The sequence below is a fragment of the Cervus canadensis genome, chromosome 1 (genome assembly GCF_019320065.1).
Source record: "Cervus canadensis isolate Bull #8, Minnesota chromosome 1, ASM1932006v1, whole genome shotgun sequence".
Classification (NCBI taxonomy): Eukaryota; Metazoa; Chordata; class Mammalia; order Artiodactyla; family Cervidae; genus Cervus; species Cervus canadensis.
The window spans coordinates 30,393,891-30,415,397 of record NC_057386.1 but is presented as its reverse complement, the minus strand read 5'-3'; the positions used below and the strand labels follow the sequence as shown (position 1 = coordinate 30,415,397).

Here is a 21,507-nt window from a genome sequence, read left to right as displayed (position 1 = left end):
AGCCCAGGGTGGGGTGGGGGGGGGGTAGGTTCCACCCTTAGCTTTGCATTCGTTGTAGGGCTGAGAATGCATTTGACTGGGGGCAGCCAGCCCTCCCAGAATCAGGGGCTGAATCTGGGAAGGACACCTCCTGACGTGTCTGCTGCTGTCCCCCACCAAATCCTGGTTCACCTTCATCAGGCCAGTATTGCCCTCCCTTCCAAACCCACCTGACTGGGAAAGGTTGTCCCTGAAGAGGCCCCAACCTGCACCCTGTCCTGCCTGAGACATCGTGGCTTCTACTATTTCCTCTGAAGATGACTCTTGGGGTCCAGAGAGAAGGAAGCTTTCAGCACAGGCAGAATGATGGTCCCAAAGATGCCCACATCCCAAGCCCTGAAACCTAGCATATGGTGTTTACATACCAAAGGGGATTTAGGACTGGAAGACAACCCTGGATTATCTGGGTGGGTTTAATGTGCTCACAAGGGTCCTCATATAAGGAGGCGGGAGAGTGCGTGTCAGAGGAAGAGGCTAGAAGATACTGCATGGCTAGGTTGGAAGACTGGAGGAAGGGACCATGAGCCAAGAATGCAAGCGGCTTCCAGGGCAAGAGAACGGATTCTCCCCTGGAACCTCAGAAGGAACAAAGCCCTGTGACACCCCAGTTTCAGCCCAGCAAGACCCATTTCAGATGTCAGGGTTTGTGGTTATTTGTTAGAGCCCCAGTGAGAAGTTAAGTTAATATGGCCCCTTGTTGTTGCTGCTGTTTAGTCTCTCAGCCTTGTCTGACTCTTTGTGACCCTATGGACTGTAGCCCTCCAGGCTCCTTTGTCCATGGGATTCTTCAGGCAAGAATACTGGAGTGGCTTGCCATTCCCTCCTGCAGGGGATCTTCCCGACCCAGGGATTGAACCCACGTCTCCTGCATTGGCATGAGGATGCTTTATCACTGAGCCACCTGGGAAGCCCCAATATAGCCCCTAAGAAGGAAGAAAACAGCAGGCGATGACCATGGGCCACCATCTTTGGTTCCCTGGATCGTATGGGCTCCACAGGAGGGTCCTCAGCATCTCCACCCTCCTGGACCTGTACCTCCAGCCCCTGCCCTCCTCCTCCTTCTCCTCCTCCCCCTCCTCTGGTGCCCAGCAGAGCTGCTGATCTAGACTGAACTGCATCATGGGGAAGCAGGTCTCTCCTCTTGGGGTTCCTGTCTGACCTCCATAGCCAGCCCTTCCAGCTCTGGCTTCCCCCATCCTGGATGGTCAAGGTGCTGCCTCTACCTGAAGCCTCTGTTCATGGTGCTGGACCACCTCAGAGCACCTTTTCTGTTTTCCTCATTTCATGGTCGATTTCAACCACTTAGTGTGAGGGGGTCCCAGGAGGTCTGTAGGGAGGGCTTCTTACAGAGCTCAGTCCCCAGGGGCATATGCACAAAACCGCGACACTCCCCACCCTTCTCTGAGGAACAGTGTCCCCTTAACGTGACTCCAAGGTCACCCCCACCCTCCTTCCGTTTGGGTTCTCTTTCACCAGGATTAGGAGACACGGTCCTAGGGAGCACCTGGGATCCATCCTTCCAGAGGGGTCTTCTCTCCTCGTTCTCCCCTGAGAGCAGGTGAAACAGGATTAAAATGAATAACAGGGCAGACACGAGGGAGACCGTGACTCTATTCGGTCAGCACCAAAGTCATGACTTGTCCTTCAGGGAACGAGTGGTGGAGGGTGGAGAAGACTTTCATTTGCCCTGATAAGTGTGAAAAGATAGGGCTTCCCAGGTGGCTCAGCCGTAAAGAATCTGCCTGCAGTGCAGGAGACCTGGGTTCGATCCCTGGGTCAGGAAGATCCCCTGGAGAAGGGAATGGCTATCCACTCCAGTATTCTTGCCTGGAGAATCCCATGGACAGAGAAGCCTGGTGAGCTACAGTCCATGGGGTCACAAAGCGTCAGACACAACTGAGCACACACTCAAGAAGTTATGAAAAGATAAACATAGTATTCAAGAATTAGAAAAGTTATTTTAAAATATTTAGAAACATGTGTAAATATCAGATGGCATCTAATTTCATGGAAATAGAAGAGGCCACACATTTGATAAAATAAGAGATAAACCAAGAGGAATAGGATGATGGCCTGAAGGTGTTTCTAAGGGCAAGGTGGGAAAGGGGAAAACACTTGAAAGCAAATGATGTCTTTGGAGATGGCAGGGAGAAAAACAGATTCCATAAAAAAACATCAACAGGGGACTTGCTTGGTGCTTCAGTGGTTAAGACTCCTGACTCCTGACTTCTAAGGCAGGGGATGTGGGTTCAGTCCCTGGTTGGGAAACTAAGATCCCACATGTTGTGCAGTGTGACTAAAACAAGCAAATAACAAAAAAATACCAAACAACAGAGATAGTGAAGGTCAAGGGATGTCCCCCAGATGTTAAAGAAAAAAGGAGGAAGAGAAGGAAGTGGGCAGAGGGAAGGCCTGGGAGTTGGACCTTAGAGAGTAAAACCCAACATTGAGATAAAGGAAATTCTTAAAGAAGAGAAATTCAATTTTTTTTTTTTTAAAGGAAACAGAGGATAAAATAGCACAGAATAGAAGGAATAGTTCCTGAATTTAGAAACACTAGAATGGGTAGATGGAGTGAACTCTCCAGGTCTAATGAATTGAAAATAATCCAACTCATAGACAAACATTGATGATGCCTCTTTCATTTCAAGCATAAAGAACTTGACAAATGTCCAAGCAAGGGATTTAAAGAACAAAGCTATCTACAAAGGAGCACTAGTTCGATTTGCTGCAGAGACCGCTATATCATAGAATGATGTAAACTCCAGAAGAAAGCAGCTGAAAAGCAAAAGAGAGAGAGAGAGAGAGCAAGAAAGAGGAAAGACAGAGGCAGGCGGGAGGCAAGGAAGACAGGGCTGGATGCTGCATAGAGAAGGAAAGGTTTTGATCCAAGACCAAGAACACACCTACCAACCAGGGTGGTGTTTCCTCTTCAAGGCAATACCATGGCTTTCTCAGAGATGCAAAGATTCCAAAAGTATACCACGTAGTTTTATCCTTAAAAGAAATGCACCAAGATGTATACCTAACAACCAGAAGCTGAGTCAAGGGTTCACAAGAGAAGACCATGGCTCTGGTGCTGACCACAGAGATCATTTAAACAGGCCTGGAAAATGATTGACAGCACAGTTACAAAACAGTGCAAATATTCCTGAAGGGGGAAAAAAAGCAGAATGTAAGGATAATCATTTATCAATGTTAAACAGGGCCCAAAATTTGATAGCATACCAAGTCAATCTGGGAAGAAGAGAGGAAAAGATGTAAATATGTGATAATATTTTTCTCCTATTTGTATATAAGTCATGAGGTACTGTTTCATTATTGATTTTGATAAAATAAAACAATACAAGTTTGACAATATTTGTAAAATTGAAAGTACTCCCACATTGCAGGCAGATTCTTTACCAGCTGAACCACAAGGGAAGCCCGAGAATACTGGAGTGGGTAGCCTATCCCTTCTCCAGTGGATCTTCCTGACCCAGGAATCGAACTGGGGTCTCCTGCATTGCAGGTGGATTCTTTACCAACTGAGCTATCAGGGAAGCCCCAGTAACTACCAGTAGAACTAAAAATAACATTATAGGATTATAAACATGGTCCCATAAAGCTAATGGTATGAAATAAGCATCTAGGAAACATAAAAAGCAAAAAACCAAAATGATAATAACAATAATAATGCAGAAATAAGAATGGGTCAGGTATATAAAAAAAGATGAATGGATTCAATTCCAATGTTAAAATACAGACTTTCAAAATGGCTCAATAAATAAAACTTAGTTTTGTGTTACCTACAAGAAATACACCTAAAGCATAATTACTCCAAAAATTTTAAAGTTAAGAGCTGGATAGAAAAATACCAGATGATGTGGGGAAAAAAGCAGTGGTGCATAGAATTCAAGAGATAAATCATTTACAGGATAGTCATTTTTTACTCATGAAATAAATAATCCATAATGAAGATCTAATAGACCTATATCTTCATGTACATAATAACATTACATCAAAATATCTAAAGCCCAAACAGAATTGAAAAAAAAAACTGACAGAAACAATAAAGGGAAGCATTTCTTAAGAAATCTAGAATTCAAAGAATAAATAAAGCCGTAGTTACCTGCATAAATATTCAATAATTAAATATTTACATCACTAACCTACAAAGAAGTCAAAATATTTTCTTTTCTAGTGACCATGGGACATTTACAACATGTGACATATATTGGGCTATAAAGAAAAGGTCAGTGAATTTACTGAATAAAAATGAATGAACATAAATAAACTACCCATTCATCTCGGAATGTAGAAAGATGCAATTAAATAATCCTTGGAAACTTGCAGGGTTTAACTGATAAAAGCAGAAATGAATAGATTACAAACAGAAGGGATTCGTCAATTCAAGAATTATGGCTGAAACAAAATACAAATAAAATATACAAAGAAAGTGTCCATTGATGAGAAAGAGCTAGAAAGAGACAGAGATAAAGACACAAAATAAGGACCAAGATAGGGGAAGAAATCATAGATACAGAAGATACTTACAAAAACAGCAATTTTATAGGAAACATTAAATGATCAAAATTGACTTGTTTAAAGATTTAGATGCTTGAGTAGGTGAAAAATCATGGCAGAGAGTGAAAAATTTGTCAGTGAACTGCCCCTTGAAAAGGAACTGAGCAGAGGGGATTCCTTGGTGGTCCAGTGGCTAAGGCTTCACGCTTCCAAAGTGGGGACCTGAGTCTGATCCCTGGTCAGGGAACTCGATTCTACACGCCACAGCTAAAACGTCTCCATGCTGCAATGAAGACTGAAGACCCTGCATGCTGCAGCTAAGACCCGGTGCAGCCAAAATAAATAAATAAATGAAAATAATTTTAAGAAAAGAAACTGAGTAGAGATAAATTTGCAGGTGGTATTAGAGCCTTGTGCTACCTAACATCAACACATTCATGAGGTGTATCTATTATGATGTTACTTCCCCAATTGGAAAAAACCCAGAAGTTTGTTAGTTTACCCTCACAATATCAGCCTCCTCTTCCATCAGGTAACTTAAAAATGATCATGCTTCTGGTTTCTTCAGCCTCATTCCATCAAGTGTGCTCTCGATTTTTGAAAAGGAGAAACCATTCTCCCCGATGGGTAATCCGTGGAACAAAAGTTTGAAATTTTTTGTTAAGTCTCACAATATTTCAAACTTTTTCATTATTACTATACTTGTTATGATGAGTTGTGATCAGTGATCTTTGGTGTTACTATGGCAAAAAGATTACAACTCAATGAAGGCCCCAATGATGGTGAACATTTTTCAATTAGCAATAATTGCGCCTCGGATAAACCTCATTGGCTACGATACTGCCACTGTGCAAAGCCTACGAACATTTTTCAGCAATAAAGTATTTTTCAATTAAGGTGTCACATCTTTTTAGACATAACTCAACTGAACACTTAATAGATCACATTCCCTTCTCCAGGGGATCTTCTGGACCCAGAGATCGAACCCAGGTCTCCTGCATTGCAGGCAGATTCTTTACCATCTGAGCCACCAGGGAAGCCCCTAAAAGACTATAGTATAATGTAAATATAAATTTTATAGACACTGGGAAACCAAAGGATTCATGTGACTTGCTCACGGTGATTCTGGAACCCGATCCAAAATCTTGGAAGTCGGCTCTCACACTTCTTTAAAGCACTCAGGGAAAGGGGAGGGGCTTTCTGCCAAAAAGCCAAGAGCAGTCTGATGTTGCCACCGGGCAAGGCTCTGTGCACAGGCAGTGGGGCACTCTTAACATCCGGGTCCTGGACGGGCAGTATCCTCTCTTATCACTTAATCACTGTCGCTATCCTGGCCAGGGTCCCTGGAAGGAGGCAGAGCCTATGGAAATACTAGTGGCCTGAGCGCTGGTCCAAGCTCGTGAGGCCTTGGGCACTGGGTGAGATGCAGGGGGAGTCTTCAAACAATTATTACAGTAATTGTACTAACGACCTAGGAGAGCGAGGGGGTTCAAGCTGGCCCCATTCCTAAGGCCGGACCCAGAAGACAGAAGAGGGAGAGAAAAATGGGGAGGGCGACTGCTGTGCCAGCACTTTTTTGAAAAACACTCCTCCTAAATGGCTCTGGATCTGTGTTTTTCATTCAGGCTGGATATGCTGAGGCGTTTTTCACTCGGCTCCCTCCCACCCTACCTTCCCGGCAAATTCCTTCCCAGCGCTGTTGATTTCTGTCTTGCGACCATTATGGAAATCTGGCTTCATTTCTCCTCCTAATTTATGATCTTGTTAACATGCCCGCATGCCAGATGGTCCTGTTCTTCAGGTTGGGAGATAATGAGATAAACAAAAACTGCTGTAAGAAGCAAAGAGGGGAAGTTTTTGCCTTGAATGGGCCGCTCTTCATTCCTACAAACGGGCTCCCTAGACCTCAGCCGCAGCGCTCCGGAGCCCTAAGCAGGAGAAGGGCGCAGTGGTCTTTGGGTGGCCCCTGAGAGGCGAGTTCTTTCTTCCAAGAGGCTCTTTGTGCTCTGGAATTCAGCCCCAGAAAGAGACACGGTATCACCCCACCCTCCTCTGAGATAGCCCTGGAACCAACTTGTCCTTCCTTCCACATGACTGCTTACTGCTATCCCCACACTTAGCACATTGGACTCTTGATTGTTAATTTTTCTTTTTCTCTGCTACTCTGTGAGCTCCCAAGTCTTTTTCCTCTGAAACCAGAATGTCATGCACAAGGCTGCACATGGAGTTATCAGATAATCAAAAAATAATTATGAGACACCTCCACGAAGTCCAGCTACAGAGAAGAACAAAGAGTTGAATGAATCAATATGCCATATACAATATAAACCACCCAACCAACAGATACAAAAGATGGGTTGCAAAGACCCCAGCCCTGGGTGGGCACTGTGCCCCTTTATCTTTGAGGACCCTTCCCAGGTCAGTCGGAACACCACCCATGGTCAGACCATAAACAGACACATTGAGGAAACGATTTTTCTTAGTCTTCATCCAACCTAAAACTTGGCATGTGGACACTAGGAGGAATCTTAAGGGCCATCTGGTCTACCCTACTTGCCTTTCCCGAGCCATCCTTGTACTCACACACAGGAAGATGAGTCTCCAACACCCACCACAGAAGGGGTGCAGAGAAATAGGCAGGCTGTTGTCACCAAGTTCACACAAGGGAAGTGAGCCACTAGTACAGTTGGTGGCTAGCCCAAGTGTCAGCCAACTACCACTTCAGGCCACACATCTGGTGCCATCTGCCTTCACAAGTAAAGTTTTATTAGACCATCACCATGCTATTTGTAATTTATTATCTGCAGTGCTTTTAGGCCACAATGGCAAAGTTGAATAGTTGTGACACAGAACACATAGCCTACACTCCAGCCCTCACAGAAGAAGTTTACTGAGTCCGTGATCTCAGAAATACACAGGCAACCCCATTCATGTACATGTCTGGGTTTGTATGATCATATATGGGTCATGACCATGCCCACCCTCAGGAGACCAAGGGCCACTGCAATGAATGAATGAACAAATGGATGAATGAATGGGCAAATGGATGGATGAATGAATGAATGAGTGAACAATTGAATGAATGAAAGAAGGAAGGAAGGAATGAAGCTCTCAGTTTTAGCAAAGTCCTCTTTTCTTCTCTTGGGCATTCAGAGGATAGGACAATCACTGTGCTGAGTCCAGCCTGCAAGGTAGAGGGAAAAGTCTAACCTCCTTTGTTAGAAAAGTCTAATTTCCTTTGTTGTTTTTCACTGTTTGCAAAATCAAGTTTCTTACTAGCTTATCACTCTTAACCACAAACACTGTTCCCAGGGAATGTTGTGGGATTTGGCTAGGAGGAGGATGGGAGCAAGGGAAGAACCAGCCACAGTCTTCATCCTAATCCAGCCACGTACCCAGGAAATACCCAGGAAAGCCAACAAAACAGAAAAGAAAAGCAGCCCCCCCACTCAGTAATCCACCCCCGAGATTAGGCTCCAGCCAGAAGCTGGTGCTGATAGAGTTCCAAATAATAGGATTAGCTTCAGCCAGAGTGTCCTAATGCCCCTGACTCTTTCTAAGGCTGGAAACATTTCAATTTAGCAATTTGCTAATGCCAAGACCCTATTGTAAATATCCTGTCTCTGGCCTGCCTGGCTCTTTTGAATTCCAGCTTGGAATGAAATTAGCTTGCACTGCCCCCTCCTGAGAACCTGGGGTCTAGTCTTAGGGATGTGACTCTTCTTGATAGCAAGTCACCGGTGACAACTCACCTTCTGGCCAGCTGCCCCGAGGGCCATAAAGTGCCTCTCAGCAAAGATTATCAGGAACCCAAACAAATGTTTGCCTAAATTGCTTTAAAAGGCAAAAACCTGTTCAAATCTCATTCAGACTAAAGGGCAAAAAAAAAAAAAAAAAATCTATCATCAGGTCAGTTTTTGTTTTGGCTGAAAGCACCGAGACTAAGAACTTCCCTGACAGCTCAGATAAAGAATTCACCTGCGATGCAGGAGACCCAGGTTTGATCCTTGGGTGGGGAAGATGCCCTGAAGAAGGGAATGGCTATTCACTCCACTATTCTTCTTGCCTAGAGAATTCCATAGACTAAGAAGCCTGGTGGGCTATGGGCTATAGTCCATGGAGTTGCAAAAGAGTTGGACACAGCTGAGCAACATAACTGAGTGACCAACACTTTCACTTTTACCAGGACTAAAGAACCTGGAGCTTTGTGATGCTAGAGGAGGAGAGCTAACTTTCCTGACTTAGTTTTATGCAAGGCCAGTCCTGTGAGCTCTCAGTGAGCAAATGGATAACTAAATCTGCACATGATAGCTCAACAGTGTCCAGAAACTTGCACAAAGGACTTTGTGGTGCTCACTATTTGCGGGCAGCAATTATTGGTAATACACTTGTCGGAATCACTAGTGAGAGGGATCCTTTATTTTTCTGAAAGAGCCTGGGATTGTGGAGTTCAGGCAAGGCTGGATCGAGGTGCGCAGATGGTATCATCAGTCATCTATCTCTTGTCTCTCTGTTCTGCGCTGCTGCCTCCTCAGGCAGGCTCCTTTACATTCTTCCAGGTTAGCAACCTCAGGAGAAAGAGTATATTCTTTCCAGCAATGTAGGCTGAGGCTCACTGGCCCTGACCAGCCTCACTTGGTTATTTGCCCATCCCTAACTCTGTCTCTGAAGCTGTCTTATTTTCTGCTGTGGATCAGTTGCCGCTTTAAATCTTGCTTGTGCAGGCTCTTCTCTTTGCTCACCCTCCTTGGCTAGCTTTCAAGTTCCTAAATCCTCATCCTAGCATAATCACACACCTCCTCCAACCCTAACCTACACATCCGTTCCCTGAATCCCCATATCAGCCCCTCTGTTTACCCCAGACCAACTGTGACCTCTTAGCCACCGTGTTTTCCAGGACCCTGGTTTTTATGGCAATCTTCCTCTTGGCACCTGCTCCCACATTTTTCTCCTTCTCTCACCCTGACTCTTGAGTCCCTTTCTCCTTTTAAACTATTTTCACAAATCTCCCAACCTAATCATACTGAGTTTCTGAAGTGCCCTTATCCATCATCACTTAAAATTAACTCTCCCTTGAGTATATAGACTTAGTTTTATTTGCATATAATAATAACAGAGTGTAGTGCTTAAATATATTTTCTAGAGTTTTTATCTTGTGTTCTTCACATCCATCTGCAAAGTAGGCAGCATCCTCATTTGTCAAATGAAAGAAAAAGTAACTCTGAGAGCTCCAGGATGTTCAAGGGTAGATGGTAGGAGGCAAGGGTGCAGCTGGGGGTGGGATGGGGTGGTGGTAGATCCAAGATACACACCAAGGCTACACGGATGCCTAAATGAGAAGCTAGGCTTACACAGTGGTTCTCAAGCTGGGACAGTTTTGCTCCCCAGGGACAGTCGGATGGGCAAGAGGAAGCCAGTTTACTGGCCTCATTGAGTCAAAACCAGAGATGCTGCTAAACCTCATAGGATGCACAGAACAATCCCTCCTCAACCCTCCCCACCCACACACAAAAACAAAGAATTATCTGGCCTCCAAATGGGAGTATTCCTGAGGCTGAGAAACTGTGGCTTAGGAATATCTGAAAATAAAGGTTTCCATCCACATCTCCTAAGGGCCTTCCCTTCTGTTCTCAGTCACACACAAAGCGAATCAGCCACTACCACTCTTTCTTCATTATCAGAAGGAGGCTGGGAATATACAGGCCAGTACAAGGAGCCCACGTGGGAGTGGGGGGTGGGGGGGAGGGGCTTCCCAGGTGGCTCAGTGATAAAGAATCCTCCTGCCAATGCAGGAGACTGGGGTTCGATCCCTGGGTCGGGAAGATCCCCTGGAGAAGGAAATGGCACAACCCACTCCAGTATTCTTGCCTGAAAAATTCCATGGGCAGAGGAGCCTGGCAGGCTACAGTCCACAGGGGTCGCAAAGAGTCAGACACGACTGAAGGACCCCCTCTGCCCACCACCCACCCTGTTCTCACAGGACCATCGTGTGCCGAGGATTTGGCCTGCGCTCCTAGTTACTGGGCAGAGAGCTAGAGTAGCTGCTTTGCTGAGGGCTGTGGGGTGCCCGAGGGAGCGCAGGCAGGAGGAGGCGGAGGGGACGACGGCGAGTGACGGTCACCGTGGAGCAGACGGTGAGCCCGGGGAGGGTGAAGGGGAAGGGGAGGGTGCGAGGGATGCGTGGATGTGTGCACTTGGGCGGAAGGAGACCCGGGCATCCGGGGCCATGGAGGAGGGAGGGGCCTCCCTGCCGCCTCTGAAGCTTCAGGGAGTGAGATTTTAATGTGAGCCTAATGAAGGCAGAAGCAGTTTCCATTATTCACACTCTGCTCCAGCAGCTTCTGAGCCCACACGCTCCACTACCCTCTGGAGAGGTGCAGCCGCTGGTGCTGTCGGGTCCTGACTCGCTACAGAGGGAAGGGCAGGTGGCCAGATTCCCAGCCGCCTGTGGTCAGACCTGGGCCAGGGGCCTTCCTTGATGTTTCCTGTTTCGTTTCCTCCAGACTGGTGGTGCAGGGGGGGTGCCAGAGGGGGTCTGTTGATGAATCCACAGCGGGGCTGAGATGCCCAGGGAAAAGGGTCCGTCCACAGGGGCATTTTCAGCTCAAGGGCCTCCTCCATCCACCTGCGGCTTTGTGAGCCTGTCTGGGCCTCCCAGCAGAAGTGGGAAAAGCGCTGCTGTGGGCCTCAAACTTGGGTCTCACACCAGATCCCAGCCTCTCTGACTGCGGGCAGAGGACGGAGACCCTCCAGGGATCTGGGATCCTCTGGTGGCCCTTCCAGCTGGTTCTACTGTCCCCCCAGGAAACAGTCTCCCCCAGGAAAAGTCTCCCCAGCACTGGAATTCTCTGGAAGCCTCAGCTAGTCACTGGATGACGGGTCAAGGCGAGGGCAGCCTCCTCCGGAGGGTGGACCCCAGCTCTGGGCCTGCCTGTGTTCCGGCGCTCCTGGGGTCCCCAAGCCCCCCTCCCCTCTGCTTCTTTGTGGTCACATGGTCAGCTCTCTTCACAGGTTCCACACCTCTCTGCTCCTCTCCCAGTCTCTTACCCAACCTCCATACCAGCATTCCCACAGTAGTAGGAAGGGACCCTGGAGGGCAGCCTTCTGGCAAATGGGGACCTTTCCCAGATGCTCTAAACACTAACAGGTAAGTGTTCCAGGAGTGTAAAGAATGTTCAGGAAGCTTTGAGTCAGGGCTACTATGAGCTCATGGGAGCTTCCTCACCCATAGAGCAGGGTCCCCTCTGATCACTGTGGCCATTTCAGTAGTCAGCCAGATACAATTCTCACACACACACACACGCACCTTTTCACCCTCTTCCTCACTCCCCTTCCCCCCACTTGCCCACCCCTCCAACCCCTGGTTCAAGAAAGGCCACAGGTGCTTCACCCCCCACCCATCAGCAGGGGGCCAGGCGCAGGGGTGCCGTACGGATTGCCCTGAAGCCAGAGAGCCATATTTGAATTCCAGATTCCCAGTCTCACCAGCCTCAGAGCCCCTGGTCTCCCCCCGCCCAGCCCGAGACAGCTGCCAAGTGCAGGAGCCCCTCAGAGACCCTGCCTCAGGGCTCCTGTCAGATGGACAGCGATGAACAGGAAATAATATTTCAACACACACACACACACACACACACACACGGCATTTAAAAATGCTTTCTGTACTGAATTCTGTTCTCCCTTGTATTTCTTTGTCTACTTGTCCTTTTTTTATACTAATTTCTCATTTGAGTCAAAAATTATTTCACTGAAGAGGTGGTGATTAAATCTGATAATTAGGAGAAATACCAATTAAGTCAGGCTGGGCAAGCAGGCAGACCTACCTCATGTCGATACTGGAGACTGGGGCACGGCCAGGGGCCCCCGTCCCCCAACCAGGATCACATCCATAAACTGAATGGATGGGGGGCTTTATCCCAGCAGAGCCAAAGCGGGGCATGGCAGGAGCAGAGGCTTTATCTCCCCACACCCTCTAAAAGCTGCCTCATCCCTCCCTCTTCCTATTTCATCAGAATTCCACCCCAGAATTAAAGTGCCTGCCAGCCCAGACCACCCCCGCCATAATCCTGTCCTTGTCTCTGTCTTACCTGTCCATTACTTATTGTGCTTGCCCAGACCCCCACCACCGTGTCGCTGCCTAGACCTGGCCCTGCATCCCCTGACACTGTTACCTAAATTTCTAGTTACTTATCAGCTAGGGTGCCTATAGGCAAAAACACACCACCTCTGCACCCACACAGAACGGTCCAGTCAAGAGGGGGCTTCAGAAGGTGGAGGTGAAAACAGAGTTTCTCCAAGTATGATCTAGTGACTCCTTGCATCAGGGGTTCCCAGAGTGACTGCTTAAGATAATGGGATGCTTAGCTGGGATGAGACTTCCCTGGAGGCTCAGACAGTAAAGAATCTGCCTGCAGTGCAGGAAACCTGGGTCAGGAAGATCCCCTGGAGGAGGGGATGGCAACCCACTCCAGTGTTCTTGCCTGGAGAATCCCATGGACAGTGGAGCCTGCGGACTACACTCCAAGGGGTCACAAAGCCTCAGACACAACTGAGCGACTTTAGCTGGCTTCACTAGCTAGGATGAAGTGGCTAGAAAATTAAACTGGAGCCACAGTGTGGAAGCTGTCGGCTGCCAGGCTGGTTTATATCGGGCCTGGTTGGAGGGTAGTATCTGACACTCAGTGTGTGGGCTTTCCCCCACACTAAGCCATCCTCTGATACCAGTTGGGTGTCTACAATTCAACTCAGTTCTGATGCTCTCTACCCAGAGACTGTGGATGATGTCAGATTCCCCCGGTTAATAAGGGCTGAGTCCTCATTAACTGCCCCTCCCCTCTCCATCTCAGACCTACTCACAAGTTCAGGTTGTCACCCTGGCTTCTGGTTACAGGTGGGAGGTTCCTCTAACCTCTCCTTAAGGTCCAATGAATTTGCTACAGCGGCTCACAGAACTCAGAGAAAAATATTTTACTTACTGGATTATTTACTTCTTTTTCTACCTTTCTACTTGTTTTATATCAGATTATTATAAACGGATGGGGGCAACCCAGGCGGCTAGTGGTAAAGAATCTGCCTGCTGGTGCAGGAGACATGGGTTCGATCCCTGGGATGGGAAGATCCCCTGGAGTAGGAAATGGCAATTGACTCCAGTGCTCTTTCCTGGAAAATTCCATGGACAGTGGAGCCTGGAGGGCTACAGTCCATGGGGTTGCAAGTCAGACATGACTGAGTGACTAAACACACACACACACAAATCATACAGAGATATCATCAATGATATCAGGAGCAACCAGATGGAAGAGCTCCACAGGGCACGGTGTGTAGGGGCTCAGAGCTCCCATGTCCTCTGAGTGCATCACTTGCCCAGCACCTCCATGGGTTCACAGAACACTCAGAACCCAGCCTTTGGGGTTTTTCTGGAAGCTTCTCTACATAGGCATGATTGAGTAAATAATTGACCATTGGTGATTGGTTCAACCTCCAGCCCCCTTTCCCCACCCTGGAGGTCTGGGAGCAGGACTGAAAGTTCCAACCATCTAATGACTACAGCGGTTTCCCTGGTAACCAGCCCCCGGCTGTGGGTGGGGGGTCCAAAAAATCACTTCATTAGCATAACAAAAGACACCCTGATTGCACTCCTCGCTTAGGAATTCCAAGGGTTTTAGGAGTTCTATGCCAGAAATGAGGCAAAGATGAAATGTATATTTCTTATCATAAATCACAACATCACAGAGGGATACAGACAAAGCTGAACCATGATAGGTTAACCGGCAACAGGATCAGGCCAGATTCCTCAGGCTAAGCTGGTGGTTCTCTACCGTGACTGTGCATTAGAAGCACCTGGGAAGCTTTTAAAAAGGCTCAGTTCTCAGGCTGACGTCTAGACCAATTAAATCAAAATGCCTGAGTCGAGAGAAGTCAGTCATTAATATTGTCCCAAGCATCCGATATGCAGTCAAATCAAGGACCATGGGAGGATGACTTACCTTCTGATGAGGATGATCAGCCATTCTGAGTCTTCCCAGGAATGTGGGGTTCCTGGGAGGTGAGAAATTCAAAGCTAAAACCAGGAAAAGTTTCAGGCAAGTGGGACAAGCAGCTGCCTCTGCCTCTGCCTCTGGCCACTTGGCAGGGCTCTACCTGCGGGAAACCCAAGCCCCAGGGTGACATTGGCTGGTCCAAGGTTCTAGCCTGTTCTGAGTATTAATCACCCAGCATGAGCCTCAGAGTTCACCACTTTGGAGCCCTGTGACCTTGGGGGGCTGACTTCTCCCCGGAGCACTTCACCACCTGGTCTCTCTCCCTGTAGGTCATAGGTTGAGCTGCACTGGGTGAGCTGTGTTTTCCACACCTGGCTTTTGGTACCCACGGAGGGCCACTGCCTGCATGGCCATCTCCCATTCTTAGCGGACAGGATGAGCTCACCCCTTGGTCTTCTCTTCTAGGACAACAAGTCTCATTAATTCCTGTAATTGGTTCTGAGCCCCCTCCTTGTCTTTGCCATCGAGCAAATAGCATCTGTTTGCTTGTCTCTAATAGCAGCATTTGGGTCTATATCCTTTTCTATCCACTGGAAACAGGAGAGATTAGTATTTAAGTACCTGCCCTCTGAAATCAAACAGAACTTGAGTCAGAGCCTTGGCTCATCATTTATGGGCTGTGTGATCATGGCGAGTTACTTAACCTTGTTGAGTTCAACTGCAAAAAGGGATTTGTGAAAACACTTTTGTCACAGAGCTTGTGAGGACTGAATGAGGTCAGGTAGGCGAAGTGCTACCACTGTGCTTGGCACATTGGGCAATGAATGAAACACAGATAAACAGGAAAACCATAACTCTTTCTGCCCCACTCCCAGTTTCTTTGTGGACCCAGTATAGCCCACCCAGGAGAACTTTCTGAGATCATGGAAATTCCCAATATGGTAGCCACAAGCCACACATAGCTACTGAATACTTCAAATATGACTGATGTAACACAGAAAATGAAATTTTATTTCATTTGAATTAACTTAAATTTAAATTGCTATGCGTGCTTCATGGCTACCATATTGGATATATCCTATATATATGTTTGTCTATGTATATATAAACATATCTGGGCCAGTGGTGACCTACGCACACATCTTTGCTCTGTACAAGGGAAGGTCTGGTCTTTTGAGCAGACCAGGGAAAGTGTGGTATAAAACATGTCTTGGGCTGGGTATGGGGGGGGGGTCTCCCCTTGGGAGGGAACCTTGGGCAGGTCATTTCACCTTTGTGCCTCAGTTTGGCCACCTATAAAAGTTGGCTGGTTGACCACTGTTCCAGGACTCCTCCATCCAGGGCTGCTGAATATGAGCACACGGGCTGTGCCCAGCACTGCTGCAGACAGGGGGTCCCACGCACTGAGGCAGCAGTGTGAAGGGCGCCCCCTGGAGTTGTGCGACCTCACAGCTTGCTTCTATCCCTAAATATGCTGGGGCTTGACAAGGCTGCTTTTGCAGACCGTCTCTTTGGAGACCTCCTGAAAGGGGCTTTCAGGCCACTTCAGAATGCAATCTGGGCAGGAGGGAAAGAGTGCCTGCGTCAGGCTTTCAGTCAGATTCCCTTGCTCAATACTGCCTGAACCAATGACTCAACGCTCTGCCCTGGTCTCAGCCTCCAGAGACATGCTGCATGTGTTTGTAGCCACTATTTAACAGGGACTAATGTGAGGCATTGCTAGTATTCACGCAGCCTTAGTGCACATTAGCACCATAGCATAAATGAGCCCGTCCTAAGGCGCTAACTAGCTGAGGGCTGTCTTGCTAAGGTAGAGAGCTATTTGGAGCCTGTCATTGCCTAGAGAAGGAGACCTTGTCGGACCTGGTGGGGGAATGAAGCTGAAAGGCACGTGTGTGTATATTGTGGGGGCTGGGGGGATGGTACATGCAAAAGTGCTGCAGGGGGATGAAAGGTCCTAAAAGAAGAGACAGTGGTACTCCTTGCCCATTTCTCGGGCAGCCCTTTCTGCCAGGGCTCTCCCCCAACACCTTGGACAATGATGCTGCTCCCACCACCTCCTCCCAGGGTCCTCCATTTCCTCCCAGTTCAGGGAGGCAATGAATTCTAGGCCCTGTGGACCTCCTGCTCCAGGATGGACCCTGGGGTTTGTGTCTCTGCCCTTCTTTTCAGAAGAGAAGCTTCCATTGGCTGGATGTTAATTACGCATCCTTAGGAAGCCAGCTGCGTGTCGCTGCTGCTCAGGGTGCAGTCCCAGCTGTTTGCAGCCAAAGCCTCGGAGGCCCACAGGGCACGCTTGTGACAGCAGGATAGTGTCAGTGGCACATCCACCCTCCCCCAGCCCTCTTCCGGCTTCATAACAGTAATGATAACAACGAAGTGAAACTAACAAGGGTTTATTGAGTGACTCTGCCAGGCTCAGTGCTGAGCACATCAGATCCGTCACTTCACTGCATTCTCCAGCCAGCCTAGTACAGATGAAAGGATTCAGGCTCAGAGAGGTGAGTGACTCCTCCAAGGAGCGAAGAGAATTCAGATGGTCCTAAGAAGGGTGCTTCTTGAGCACTGGACAATGGAGAAAACAGTGATGACAACTGCCACCTAGAGACATTCAGAGCACAGTCTCCTGTCTCAGACCCTTCCAAGTCTCAGTGGTAACTTGCAGACAGGGGACAAGAACATAAGGGGTCTTATTCCCTCTCCTGATGGTGGGAAAGGAGAGGAAAAGAGAGGGATAGGCCGAGATGATGGAGGAATTGCTGTGTTTCCCAGCCACTGCTTTGCCAGGCAGTGGCCGGTTCCTTGCTATCCATCACTTTATTTTCCCCAGTTTCCACTTTGGTGTTTTGAAGTCCCTCTAGTTGAGCCTCAGAAACAAAGGAAGAGGCTGAAATGTTTAGACTCGAACCTTGCGGAACTTAGGTCCAATCGCTCTGACATATAAAGCTATAGGAGGCTGAGACTAAACGCATTTTCTACGAGCCGGGCACCAGGTTGGGGGCTGGGGTCTATAAAGCAAATGTGATGTCACCTCTGCCTTTGAGGAGCAGGCACTGGTGGCTCCTAATTCTGAGAAGTCTGCCCTGAATGCCTTGTGATGGCTTTGGGCACAGAGCTGGGTCTCAAGGTGTCTGGTTGCTGGCTTTGGGTTTGGTCTCTGGGGGTGACTGTGGGGTGTGGATAGGCAGGTGTCTGGGAATATTGATTACCTTCATTCAGTCATTTCCTGCATGTTTTATTTCTTCAGAAAAAGGTGCTGTTATGCACAGGGAACTCTGCTCAAGCTTATGTGGCAGCCTGGATGGGAGGGTATTTTAGAGGAGAATGGATACATGTATATTTATGGCTGAGTCCCTTGGCTGTTCAGCTGAAAGGATCACACCGTTGTTTATCTGCTATACCCCAGTACAAAATAAAAAGTTGATAAAGAAAAAGATGCTATTAAAAGTCCCCTGAATTTCCCTCTATAAGAGCTGACAGGGGTCTAGAAGGCAACTAGCCAGGACCATTATGTCAGGTAAAGAAACAGACTCAGAGAGCTTACATGACTTGTCCAGATCACCCAGCTAGTCAGAGGCATAGGCAGGGCTAGACCCCAAGGCTGACAGTGGGAGGTTTTGAGGGCAGTTCTCATCATGCAGGAGTGATGCCCTTTGCCTTGTATTCAGCTCTGGAAACTTAGTCACCAAATGTGACTCGAACAGAGCAGAAACAGGCTCCTGCGGGGCCATTTTCAACCTCTGGAGAATGGAGGTGGGGCTGGGGCTGAGGCTCGAGGTGGAGGAGGGCCGTTGACTGTCTCAGCGTCACCAAGGTTCTTGAAGAGTGTGCCTCCATTGACCCCGCTGTCTTGCCCCGTGGCTCCTGCGACTGATGGTCCGTTTTCTTCCCCTCCTTATCTCTGTGGTCACCACTGGCTTCTTTCCGCCCCTCAGAGCCTGGCCTCTGAGATGCTTCTGGTAAGCTCTTTGAGGTTCCCTGGACCTTTCACCCTTGGAGATGTAACCAGGCTTTGTATACCCCTGTCATTGTCAACTGTAACACAAATGGCTGGATTTTAACTGATGATGTTTATCAACCGACGTCTGCTCCCTGTGTCTCTGTGCAGGAATGCACCCCAGATGTAGCCAGCTGTCCGGCGGCTGGGACCTCTATTCTCCACGTGTGTGTGTGCTCTGTCGGTCTCTCTATGTACAAGTATGTTAATGTGTACTCTCTCTGCAGCCTTCTGATGTCTCTCTCTGTGTGTATTTAACCTTGTACTGATGTTCACGATGTAATAAAAACAGAACCTAAAGAACGCAACGCCTTCTGGCGATTTTTAAACCTAAGGGAGATGTTCATTTATCTGGGATGGATGCTCGAGCTATTACCGAAAGGCAGCGGGGTGGATAAAAATTCCCATCGACCTTGGAAGGGTCCCTGAACCTCTCAGCCCTCTGTTGAAGGCCGGCAGGTGAGAAGGGGCTCACATATGAGGAGGAAGAGTGGCAGGCTGGCCTTGCAAGCCTTGCAGGTGAATGGTTCTGATCCAGAGCATTCTGTGTGAAATCTCAATTTCAGGAATGAGGCAGCTGTGAGCAGACTGAGTCTCCTGGTATCCATGGAAGCTCCCTGGCCCTGGGTCTTGAGTAGAAGCTTTAAATGCTTCTGCAAAATCTGACCTTGAGAAACTGCCCTTCCAGATGTCATGAGGAGGCTGTCCCTCCCTCTTCCCCTGCCCTTTCCACCCTGGTCACAGAAGCCCAGAGAGAATTTGATCCATTTAGGAGACCTATTCCAAGGTTTTGATGTGGTCTGTTGTAAAGGACTGAAGCCAGCATCCCTGACCTTGGTCCACCGGGGTTGAGCCAGCCCTTCTGGACATCACAATGTGCACCCTGCCAAGCGAGGCTCCTTGGTCACAGCCCGCAGGTGGTACTCACAGGTGGGTGCCATGTACGAGATGATCACGCAGCATCCTTCTCCGCTGCCTCCTTGACTGTGCGATCTTATGGCTTCCTTCTCATTCATCCAGTAAATATTTATTGAGTTCCCTATGATACACCAGGCACTCTTTTAGTTACTAGTGACACTAACATGAACAAGGCAAAAATGGTCTCTTCCTTCCAGAGTTTATCTTCCAGAAAGAAACCATCAATGACTAAGCATGTAAATAAGACAGATGTGAACTATGATAAGGGTCATAAGGCAACTGGATACAAAAGAGGGACAGTCGGTACACGCTTTAGATAGGCGATCAAAAAAACACTGCCCGGCCCAAGGAAGAAACATGTGTTTTTAGAATGATGGGGAAGAGTTAGCCTTGACAATTCCAGGCAGAGGTACACCACTGGACAAACGCTTTGAGGTGGGAATGGACTTGATGCACTTGAAGAACAAAAATGGGGCTCATTGGGCCCCATGAGAGAGGAGCATTGGGCTCAGAGAGGAAGACAGAACCCCAGAGAGAGTCCGGGAGTTGTCCTGAGCATGAGGAGAAACCACAGGAGGATGCTGACCCTCCCCCAAACGGGCTGTGTTTTATACTTGGAGCTGACAATTTGTTTGAAAAAGTGGATGTGAGGTGTGAAGGAAGGAGAAGAGTCAAGGTTGACCCTAAGATTTGGGTCTAGGCGACTGGATGAAAAATGGGGCTGATGAGTCAGTACATCCTCTCACCTCCCTGACTCAGATTTCAGACACCACGTGCCCACCCCATCCTGTCCGGTCCCCTTACTGTTCTCATCCCATCTGTCACACTCACATGAGTGGGAGGGAAGGCGGGAGGGATGGAGGGAGGGTGGGGGGAGAGACCTGGACCTTTCCCACAAGGCTTTCTCTCCTACTGTCTCTCCTACAGTCTGGCTCCTTGCCTCTCAGGAGGGAATTTCCTTTCCAGGTGATCATATTTATTAAATTTCAACAAAGCACTCATTTGTCTGAGTATTACATTAAAAGAGTCTAAATCAATCACTCTCATTTATAGGAATAATGAGCTTTGGGGACAAGATTTTATACCTGAATGGGATAATAATGCCGTGTTAAAATCCTCCCAGGAAGGTTTGCTGCCATCAAGCATTGATTGAGTCTCGAAGGTGGGCCGGGTGGGGTGGATGCAGACACCACGCCTACACAACCCCAGTCTCAGACCCTCTGGCTCAAAGCAGGGTGTGAAAACCCAATTCCTTTTTTCTTTTTCGACCAGCAAAGCGATGATTTGTTTTTAAACAGTTGTTTTTTAGTTCATTTTTATTGGAGTAGAGTTGATTTACAATGTGGTGTTAGTTTCTGCCATACAGCAAAGTGAATCAGATATATATATATATATATCTCCACTCTTCTTTAGAAAACCCAATTCTTTAGCCAGAGGTTTATACAGACTGTGGGCGTAGGCAGAAGAAGTTGCTCAGATATTGTCAGGAGAGCCTGCTCCTCAGACTTCACCCCAAGCCTGTTAGCAATCCTGGGATGGGGAGGCCAGACTGAGGGTGACACCCTCAAAAAGCACACACTCTTGGTCAACCACAGCATCACACACAGTCCATACCTGCGCGATGGACTTTACCATCTACAAAGCATTTTCAACCTCCCCTGACTTCTCAAAGCAGTGACCATGCAGACGGGACAGGGAACCTCAGAGTACTGTCCCAGGTTCCTTCGTTTCCTGGGGGTGGAGTCAGAACCAGCACCCTGCCAGAACCACAGAGAGCTGTTTGTGCTGGCGTGCTCAATCGTGTCCGACTCTGCAACCCCAGGGACTGTAGCCCACCAGGCTCCTCTGTCCATGGGATTTCCCGGGCAAGAATACTGGAGCGGGTTGCCATTTCCTTCTCCAGGGGATCTTCCCGACCTAGGGATCGAACCCCCATCTCTTGCATCGGCAGGTGGGTTCTTTACCGCTGAGCCACCTGGAGACTGTTTACTGGGTAGCCAAGAGTCCTCACTCACATCCTCTGCAGCTCTGCCTGGCCTGGCAACTCCCTCCCCTTAAGGTCATCCAGAC

At 48.1% G+C, this 21,507-nt stretch overlaps 1 pseudogene; it reads right to left on the bottom strand.

The window, feature by feature from the left end:
* Positions 1–5,197: 5,197 nt before the first annotated feature.
* LOC122424782 lies at positions 5,198–5,403 on the bottom strand (annotated as a pseudogene).
* Between the last annotated feature and the right edge of the window lie 16,104 nt (positions 5,404–21,507).